This window comes from Rhamphochromis sp. 'chilingali' (genome assembly GCF_963969265.1).
Source record: "Rhamphochromis sp. 'chilingali' genome assembly, chromosome: 6".
NCBI classification, from domain to species: Eukaryota; Metazoa; Chordata; class Actinopteri; order Cichliformes; family Cichlidae; genus Rhamphochromis; species Rhamphochromis sp. 'chilingali'.
In genome coordinates this window covers 15,618,083-15,628,055 of record NC_137933.1, presented here as the reverse complement: position 1 = coordinate 15,628,055, position 9,973 = coordinate 15,618,083, and positions in this window count along the sequence as shown.

The window sequence follows — 9,973 nt, the reverse complement described above, 5'->3', positions numbered from 1 at the left end:
TTTTTCTTTCTTTTTTTTTTGCAGTGTTTGTGATTTGATAAGCTTTAGAACTAAGACATCAGCTTTCATATCCTTTTACTTTCAGGATGTGAAAGTGACCTCTGCAGTAACATCCCTGCTTCTGCCAACTGGTTTTTGGTGGTTTTTTCCTTCGAAAACCAAAAGAATATGAAAATACCATCACAAGTAAGAGCAATAAATTCAGATAAGGATGCCTTTCAAATCATCTGTGATTAACAAATCACTAAAGATACAAAAAAAAATTATGCTTAGATGGGAACACTTAGAAATAAGCTGGGTGGGAGATTGGGACAATAAGCAAACAAAAGCTACAGCTCAGGGCTCAGTTACCATGTGAAATATTAAAGTTCACGATAGCACAGTTAGAAAAGGACTGACTTGTTTGGCAGGCTTGCAAAGAGAAAGCCTGTTCTCTCTAAGAAGAGCATGGCAACATGGCTTAGATTTAGAAAAACTGCATCTGAACAAACCACAAGATGTCTGGAGCAATGTCCCTTGCACAGGCAGGACCATAGTAGAGATGCTTGGCGTAACCAAATGCAGCATATCAGGATAAACCTGGAATAGTTCTTTCATAGCTGAGCACTCAAAGAGCTTTATACAGCATTCCCCATTCACCTATTCTCAAAGAAGCACCTTTTCTGATATATATATATATATATATATATATATATATATATATATATATATATATATATATATATATATATATATATATATATATACATACATTTGTATATATATACATATATACATATATACATTTGTATATATATATATATATATATATATATATATATATATATATATATATATATATATATATATCTGTCGATCGATCGATCGATGGATATATAAAAATAAAACCACAAACACACACACATTTTTATGTAAAGTAGATAAAGGTGTTATATATATATATATATATATATATATATATATATATAAATATACGAAGGGAAGATGCTGCAGCTCTCTCTTGGGCTGTACAGGACCCTCACCATGGTAGTACAACTCCGGTTGTAAGATTATTAAACTCGGTAAAATGAATAAGTATTTGTCAGTCCAGGCAGGGTTAAACCGACAGTTTTCATTGTCAATTTTGCGCTTTTGGAGTGAGAAAGACATGCTGTTGTCGCATCATATATTACGATGATTGTTTAATATGTTTACATCACGGTGCATTGTGGGTTAAATATTGCTAGGCTACTAGGAGTGTTGCATTCACAGTCTACACTACGCTGTAGGAATTTTTAATTTAAAAAAAAAATTAATTAATGAATTAATTTTTTGCGTTTTCTTTGTGTTTCTGCCAGGACCACAGGCAGGGCCACTCGCAGGTTGCTTCTGGGCCGCATTTGGCCCGCGGGCCGCCATTTGAATAGGCTTGCTGTACAGCATACACTATGCTGTTAAGTTTCTGTTTAGGAAAACTCATAAATCACATGACAGGGTGGGGCTAAGTTTCACAATGAGTTCACCCGAAACCTTGGCTGATTGTGACCTACACTCGTTCTCACATCTTGGCTTGTGTGATTAGGTAGAGGTTCATTAGGTGGACCTTTGTCCCTCTTGGTGGGTTACTCCCACAGAGCTTAAATCTGGGACTCTCCACCATTTCACTTTAGAACTGAAGAAGCTTCTCAGATGAGAGGTGAAAAGTCTTTAAGCAACTTAAAGAAGTCCAGACGCTTTTCTTTCCAAGCTCCTTATACCATGTTTGTATATATTTTTGCATGCTTTTATTTTGAAAGGTTTTTTATGTCCTACCCCATCTTAATCAAAGAAATCATCACATGTGCTCACTCTTTGTAAAAGATGGGAGGTGATGGCAGCATGTGCAGAAGTGGCACAAGAATGAAGACAGCAGAGCTTCAACAGGAGCAACAGGATTGACAGGTCAGACCAGATGGATGGGGACTTGTCCTGGAATTGTATGTGGAACTGGTGTCAGATGTGGTGGAGGACTTGGACCCAGTGGCTCGTGCTATGCTCACACTCCTGGCTCCACAAAATTACCAACACAGCTTAAAATGAGAGCACTTGATTTTTCCGAGCTGACTCCAATAATTACTTCTTCCAAACCATCAACATGTCTATTAAACCCCATCCCTACAAGACTGCTCAAAGAAGTCATAGCATTAATTAATGGTATAACTCTTTTTAAAAATTTGATCAATTTATCTCTGTTAACAGGCTCCTTACTACAGGCATTTAACCCTTTTAAGCCCAACATAGAACCACCAGACCTCATCTTTAGATTTTTACATGCTGTAGTGCCATTTTTTTTTGAGTATTTCAAGATTCTATGCATCATTACAACTGTTATATCCTAAATCTTAATAATATGTATGCATTAAGTCCATAGTAACTAAATAAATTGCTAAAGAGTGCAATAAACTACAAAGAAATTGAAAATTGTTTTTGATTTTACACATTCTTCTACTCAAAATTGCAAATGCAAAAAAAATGCACAGTGTCTTTAAATTTCATTTTTAAGATGCACTAATTTTTATTAACTGCAGCAAAACATGAAAATGGATATTATTGTGCACAATTTGCAAAAACAGCATGTGCATCAAAATAAACTATTTCCAACAGTGCAATCAAACCTAAGCATCCCGGGAACAATACAGAAAGAGGCACAAAGTCAAACATGACTTTCATTAGCAAATGAAATGAAAGTCAAACATGACTTTCATTTCCTGGAGAGGAAAAAAAGACAAACAACAAAAAAAATACCTTTCCCATGAAAATGATGTCACTTCCTTTTTTCGCAGGTAATGACAGACATGTGATTGTTTGTGCTGACAACGTGATGTTGTTTATTCCAATGTAGGAAGTGCTATGAACAGCCCGATCAGATTGACAGAGCATGTGTCTGGATCATAATGTTTTTATTGTTGCATGTGCTTTTTATGTGATTTTGTCAAAGCCATTAGTAGTTGGAAACTGCAGCTTGGGACAGGTTGAATTCATGATACAGTGGCTTGCAAAAGTATTCGGCCCCCTTGAACCTTCCCACATTTTGTCACATTACAGCCACAAACATGAATCAATTTTATTGGAATTTTATGTGAAAGACCAATACAGAGTGGTGTACACGTGAGAAGTGGAACGAACTAACTATCCATCCATCCATCTTCATCCGCTTTGTCCGGGGCCGGGTCGCGGGGGCAGCAGCCTAAGCAAAGAGGCCCAGACCTCCCTCTCCCCAGCCACCTCCTCCAGCTTATCCGGGGGAATACCAAGGCGTTCCCAGGCCAGCCGAGAGATATAATCTCTCCAGCGTGTCCTGGGTCTGCCCCGGGGCCTCCTCCCGGTGGGACATGCCTGGAACACCTCACCCAGGAGGCGCCCAGGGGGCATCCTTGTCAGATGCCCGAACCACCTCAGCTGGCTCCTTTCGATGTGGAGCAGCAGCTGCTCTACTCTGAGCCCCTCCCGGATGGCCGAACTTCTCACCCTATCTCTAAGGGAGAGGCCAGCCACCCTTCGGAGGAAGCTCATTTCTGCCGCTTGTATCCGCGATCTTGTTCTTTCGGTCACTACCCACAGCTCGTGGCCATAGGTGAGGGTAGGGACGTAGATCGACCGGTAAATTGAGAGCTTCGCTTTTACACTCAGCTCCCTCTTCATCACGACGGACCGGTGCAGCGTCCGCATTACTGCAGCTGCAGCCCCAATCCGTCTGTCGATCTCCGGCTCCCTTCTCCCATCACTCGCGAACAAGACCCCGAGATACTTGAACTCCTCCACTTGGGGCAGGAACTCATCCCCGACCCGGAGTGGGCACTCCACCCTTTTCCGGCTGAGAACCATGGCCTCAGATTTGGAGGTGCTGATCCTCATTCCCGCTGCTTCACACTCGGCTGCGAACCGTTCCAGTGCGAGCTGGAGGCCCTCACCCGATGAAGCCAACAGAACCACATCATCTGCAAAAATCAGAGATGAGATTCTGAGGCCACCAAAGCGAAAGCCCTCCGCCACTTGGCTGCGCCTAGAAATCCTGTCCATAAAAATTATGAACAGAACCGGAGACAAAGGGCAGCCCTGGCGGAGCCCATCACCCACCGGGAACGAGTCCGACTTATTGCCGGCAATGCAAACCAAGCTCTTGCAACGGTTGTATAGGGATCGAATGGCCCGTAGCAATGGGCCAGACACCCCATATTCCCGCAACACCTCCCACAGGACACCCCGAGGGACACGGTCGAATGTCTTCTCCAAGTCCACAAAACACATGTAGAGTGGTTGGGCAAACTCCCATGCACCCTCAAGTATCCTGGAGAGGATAAAGAGCTGGTCCAGTGTTCCGCGACCAGGACGAAAACCGCATTGTTCCTCCTGTATCCGAGGTTCGACTAACGGACGAACTCTCCTTTCCAGCACCCTGGCATAGACTTTCCCAGGGAGGCTGAGGAGTGTGATCCCCTTGTAGTTGGAACACACCCTCCGGTCCCCTTTCTTAAAGATGGGGACCACCACCCCGGTCTGCCAGTCCACAGGTACTGCCCCTGATCTCCACGCAACATTGCAGAGGCGTGTCAACCAGGACAGCCCTACAACGTCCAGAGCCTTCAGGAACTCGGGGCAGACCTCATCAACACCAGGGGCTCTGCCACCAAGGAGTTGTTTAACTGCCTCAGTGACCTCGCCCCCGGAAATTGGCGGGTCATTCCCCTCATCCCCAGACTCTGCTTCCTCCTCGGAAGACGTGTCAGTGGGATTAAGGAGGTCCTCGAAGTATTCCTTCCACCGCCTGACAATTTTCTCAGTCGACGTCAGCAGCGCTCCGCCAGCACTATACACAGTGCAGGTAGAGCACCGCTTTCCCCTCCTGAGACGTCTGACGGTTTGCCAGAATCTCTTCGAGGCAGTCCGAAAGTCTTTTTCCATGGCCTCTCCGAACTCCTCCCACACCCGAGTTTTTGCTTCAGCCACTGCCCGAGCCGCATTCTGCTTGGCCTGTCGATACCTGTCGGCTGCCTCCGGAGTCCCACAGGCTAACCAAGCCCGATAGGACTCCTTCTTCAGCCTGGTGGCTCCCTTCACCTCTGGTGTCCACCATTTGGTTCGGGGATTACCACCACGGCAGGCACCAACCACCTTGCGGCCGCAGCTCAATGCAGCAGCTTCAGCAATGGAGACGCTGAACATGGTCCATTCGGACTCAATGTCCCCAGTCTCCCTCGGAATGCTGTTGAAGCTCTGCCGGAGGTGTGCGTTGAAGATCTCGCGGACTGGGGCCTCTGCTAGACGTTCCCAGCACACCCTCACTACGCGTTTAGGTGCACCAGGTCTGTCCAGCGTCTTCCCCCGCCACCTGATCCAACTCACCACCAGGTGGTGATCAGTTGACAGCTCAGCCCCTCTCTTTACCCGAGTGTCCAGAACATATGGTCGCAGGTCTGCTGATACGATTACAAAATCGATCATCGACCTACGGCCTAGAGCGTCCTGGTGCCACGTGCACTTATGGACACTCTTATGTTCGAACAGGGTGTTCGTTATGGCCAAACTGTGATTAGCACAGAAGTCCAATAACAGAGCACCGCTCGGGTTCAGATCAGGGAGGCCGTTCCTCCCAATCATGCCCCTCCAGGTCTCGCTGTCGTTACCCACGTGAGCATTGAAGTCTCCCAGCAGGACAACAGAGTCTCCAGGTGGAGCACCCTCCAGCACCCCCCCCCCCCCCCCCCCCCCCCCCCAGGGACTCTAAGAAGGCTGGGTACTCTGAACTGCCACTCGGCGCATAAGCGCAGATGACAGTCAGGACCCGTTCCCCGACCCTAAGGCGCAGGGAACAAACCCTCTCGTCCACCGGGAAAAACCCCAACGTACCGGCAGCAAGCCGAGGGGATATTAGGATACCCACCCCAGCCCGCCGCCTCTCACCAGGGGCAACTCCAGACTGAGACAGAGTCCAGCCCCTCTCCAGGAGACTGGTTCCAGAGCCCAAGCCATGCATAGAGGTGAGCCCGACTATATCTAGCCGGTACCTCTCAACCTCACGCACTAACTCAGGCTCCTTCCCCACCAGAGAGGTGACATTCCATGTCCCTATTGCCAGTCTTGGCAGCCGGGGGTCAGTCCGCCAGGGCCTCCGCTCCTGGCCGCCACCCGGCACACAATGCACCCGACCCCTATGGCGCCTCCTGCGGGTGGTGGGCCTGCGGGAGGATGGGCCCATGTCTCCTCTTCGGGCTGTGCCCGGCCGGGCCCCATGGACTAAGGCCCGGCCACCAGACGCTCGCCCTCGGGCACCCTCCCCGGGCCTGGCTCCAGGGCGGGGCCCCGGTAACCCTATCCCGGGCAGGGTAAACTGTTCCCTCGGTGTCCTTTTCATAAGGGTCTTATGAATCGCTCTTTGTCTGGTCCCCGAACTAACTAACTATTTTTAAAGGCAGTTTATAAGGAGGTATCATAAGAAGGAACTGAGCGCGATTTACTAATATATAGAGTTCAATTCAAAGCTATTTGGTGATTGGACTCATATGGCTCAGCACAGTGAGACTGAATCCCAGCAGTGACAGGAATTAGGGCAGGAGACCCTGGAATCTAGATGCTGGTGGTGGTCAAGATAAAGATGGAGGCTTGGATGGAGCTCTGAGATCCTTGTATGAGATGGAGTTTGGGTAAAGGTGGGTTGCACAAAGAATGGAGGCTGACTGGCTAGAAGAAGGCTGTCAGAAAGAAGACCCAGGAAAGCAGACAGATGAGAGCTTCCTTAGTGAACTTACGAATTAGGTTGATTTTCATGTGCAGGTGAAGCCTGTTACCTCTTTATTCCACGGTGAATCAAGCAGATAAAAGATTTGGAGTTCAACTTTCATTTGTTTACTTTACCCTGGAATTCTGAGCATGAAGTCCAAAGATGTGTTAATGCTGGATACACTAGAATTGTGCATGAGACCACAAGAAATCAGTACATGAGCATGTGTTTTATGAGATAATAGTGGGATGTTCTTGCTTGTTTTGTTTTTGTCTTGGTTTGTTTTTGTTGGTTTTTTTTAGCAAAATGTGTGAGCATGCTTCTGAATTCATTGCGCTTCATTTTACTTCCACGGGCATATCAACTGTATGACAGGTCCCAGTGAAGATATTTTGGGGCTCATATTGTTCTGGAGCAAACACAGCAGTAGCATAATAAATAAAATCAATAGTATAATTTCAGCTTTTGATCAGCATCATGGACAACAACTGCAGTCAGAGGTGAGCAGAGAGGGGCAGTAACGCGTTACTGTAATCTGATTACTTTTTTCTGGTAACGAGTAAAGGGATTACTATTGCAAAAACGGTAATTAGATTACCGTTACTTTCCCGTAGGAACGCTGCGTTACTGCATTACTAAAACCATGATTTTTTTTGCGAGAATGTCTCATGACAGCGACATAAGACGTTGGTGACAACAGCTCTCTGCAGATCAACGGTGGATCATATATCGAGTGCGGGAGAGCGTATGAGCGTGCAGCGTTTAAAGCGTGGAAGTACTGACCTTATTTTGAGTTTGATTCCATAAAAAGTGACAAAAACATTAGTGTCCGTTGTGCGTGGGAAGAAAACTTCTTTTTACAGCGAACCCCCCCCCCCCAAACTTCCAAGCGAGCACCAAGTGTGCTACAACGTAATGGGAAACTCAGAGAAACTCGCGGATTCTTCCACTGACCGATGCGGCACACCTGCACCAGGGTAAACCTCCGCCTACCCCACTCCTGCTTTACAGGTGAAAATAGAGCAAAAGGACCGCTAGTCTTTGACTTTATTTATTTTCTGCTGTGTTTTACTTGCATCTATTTGAAAGACTGAGTGTAAACACAAAAAATATTTATGTGCTAGAATGTGCAGAAAATAATTTTAAATGTTAAACAAATATCTTCCAGTCAGAGAATGTTGCATATAATTAAATTTTTGCTTGATGCATAAAGTTAAAAGATTAAAACTAATAAAACAAGTTAAAAAAAAGAGACTTTTCCATTTGATTACATTTTGTATGATGGATTATGTAGAAAAAGTAGAATTGGGCTGAAAGATCTATCGCTTTATCACCTCTTCAGGTTGTAAATCGTGTTTTTAAAAAGTAACTAAGTAACTAAGTAATTAATTACTTTTGAAAATAAGTAATCAGTAAAGTAACGGGATTACTTTTTTGGAGACGTTATCAGTAATTAGTTACTGATTACTTTTTTCAAGTAACTTGACCAACACTGGAGGTGAGGTGAGTGGACACACATATCTAAGCTTATGCTCTAATCCCACATCATATTTTTTAACTAAACTACCAAAATCCCCCAAAGAGATTTAGCTTTGCTGAAGTAACACAAAGACAACTGTGATCTCTACAAGCACAGAAAAAAAGAGAGAACAACAGGTCTTCGCAGACTGGATGAGGTCATCATGACAAATAATCACACTTATTTAAAGAATTGCTCGCTCAATGAGCTTTTCCAGTGGACCAGCTTCTAGATGTAGCACGCACTCACACATGTATTGCAACATATTATTTTTAACATAAATTGGTAGCAATGTTTCAGTCCTTCACATAGACACAAAGGCAAACAACTCACCCATCAGAACTTCGTCTTTCAAGCCTTGCTCACAGCAAAGTCAATGACAGCATTGCTCAGATCCAAAGTCCTGACAGCAAACTCATCCTCTCTCTGCTCTCCTTCCTCTTCTGAGAACCACTTTCATGATTTACTTTCTAACAATAAGACAACAAAACATGCCTAGTTGATGTTAACAGGTTTGCGGGATTTTTCTTAAATGAGAGAGAGACAATGGTCATGAAGGACAGATTCCAGACCTACAACATGGTTTCCACATCCAGATTTTTCCAAACAGGTGCTTGTTTAAATTCATTTCATTAGGGAAAAACTGATGGAACCTTGAATTAAACATAGTGTATCTTATGCTATTTATATTATCAAATATCCACTTTACAAAAGTAATGTGAATAAAATTCTCCAATGTTGTATGAAGCAGTGTTCCTTTGACTTCTTTTGTGTGACTCAGCTCCTCTGTCTTCTGATGCAGACGCATTGCCTATGCTCACCCGGTTCCACATTACTAAGACCCATATTTTGTTGGGTGGTGAATTTGTAGATACATTGAGCCTCCACAGCCTCTAGGTGGCCCTCAAGCTCAGCCTCAGTATCTTTGGGGAGAATTAAAATGACTTGTCTTCATTTGTGGCCAGACAAGATGGCGGCGCGCACGGGTGCAGCGGCTCTTAGCTCTCCAGTTTGGTGCTCGTTTTTACTTTTAATGTGGATATTTTTGAATGTTTGCAACGCCGCCATCTCTTACAGTCGCCAGAACCTAATTGACCTAGGTTTTAAATATAGTTTGTCTGTTTCTGGCGACTATCAGCGAACACACAACATCCTGGTGGAGATAGCGAGACCGCCAGGGTCACCGTGGATGGTCTGCCCGCCCAGCAAGCGTAGAAGGCGACGGAGGGAAAGAAAGCAGAAGAGGGGATGCCGGTCGGGCTCAGACGCTAGGCTACGCAAACATCCACACCGGCCAGCACTTCCGAGCCTTTTCCTATCGAACGCCAGATCCATCACCCACAAACTTGACGAATTGGAGCTACAGATAGCCAACACAAGCTTTGCACGTAACTGCAGCATTATTCTTATTACGGAGACGTGGCTTCACCCGCTGATTCCCGACGCTGCAGTCGAGTTAGCAGGCCGCACGCTACACCGGCATGACAGAAACAGCAACTCAGGTAAAAGCAGAGGAGGGGGGCTATGTGTTTACGTGCATAACGAGTGGTGTTGTAACAGCAGGATCATTCACACACACTGTTCTCCTGATTTGGAGGTTCTGGCAGTCTCGTGCAGACCTTTTTACATCCCGAGGGAGTTTACAGTAGTTATTGTGATAGCTGTTTATATACCGCCGGATGCTAACGTTAGCACGGCTCTCAGCCTCTTGCTCAACA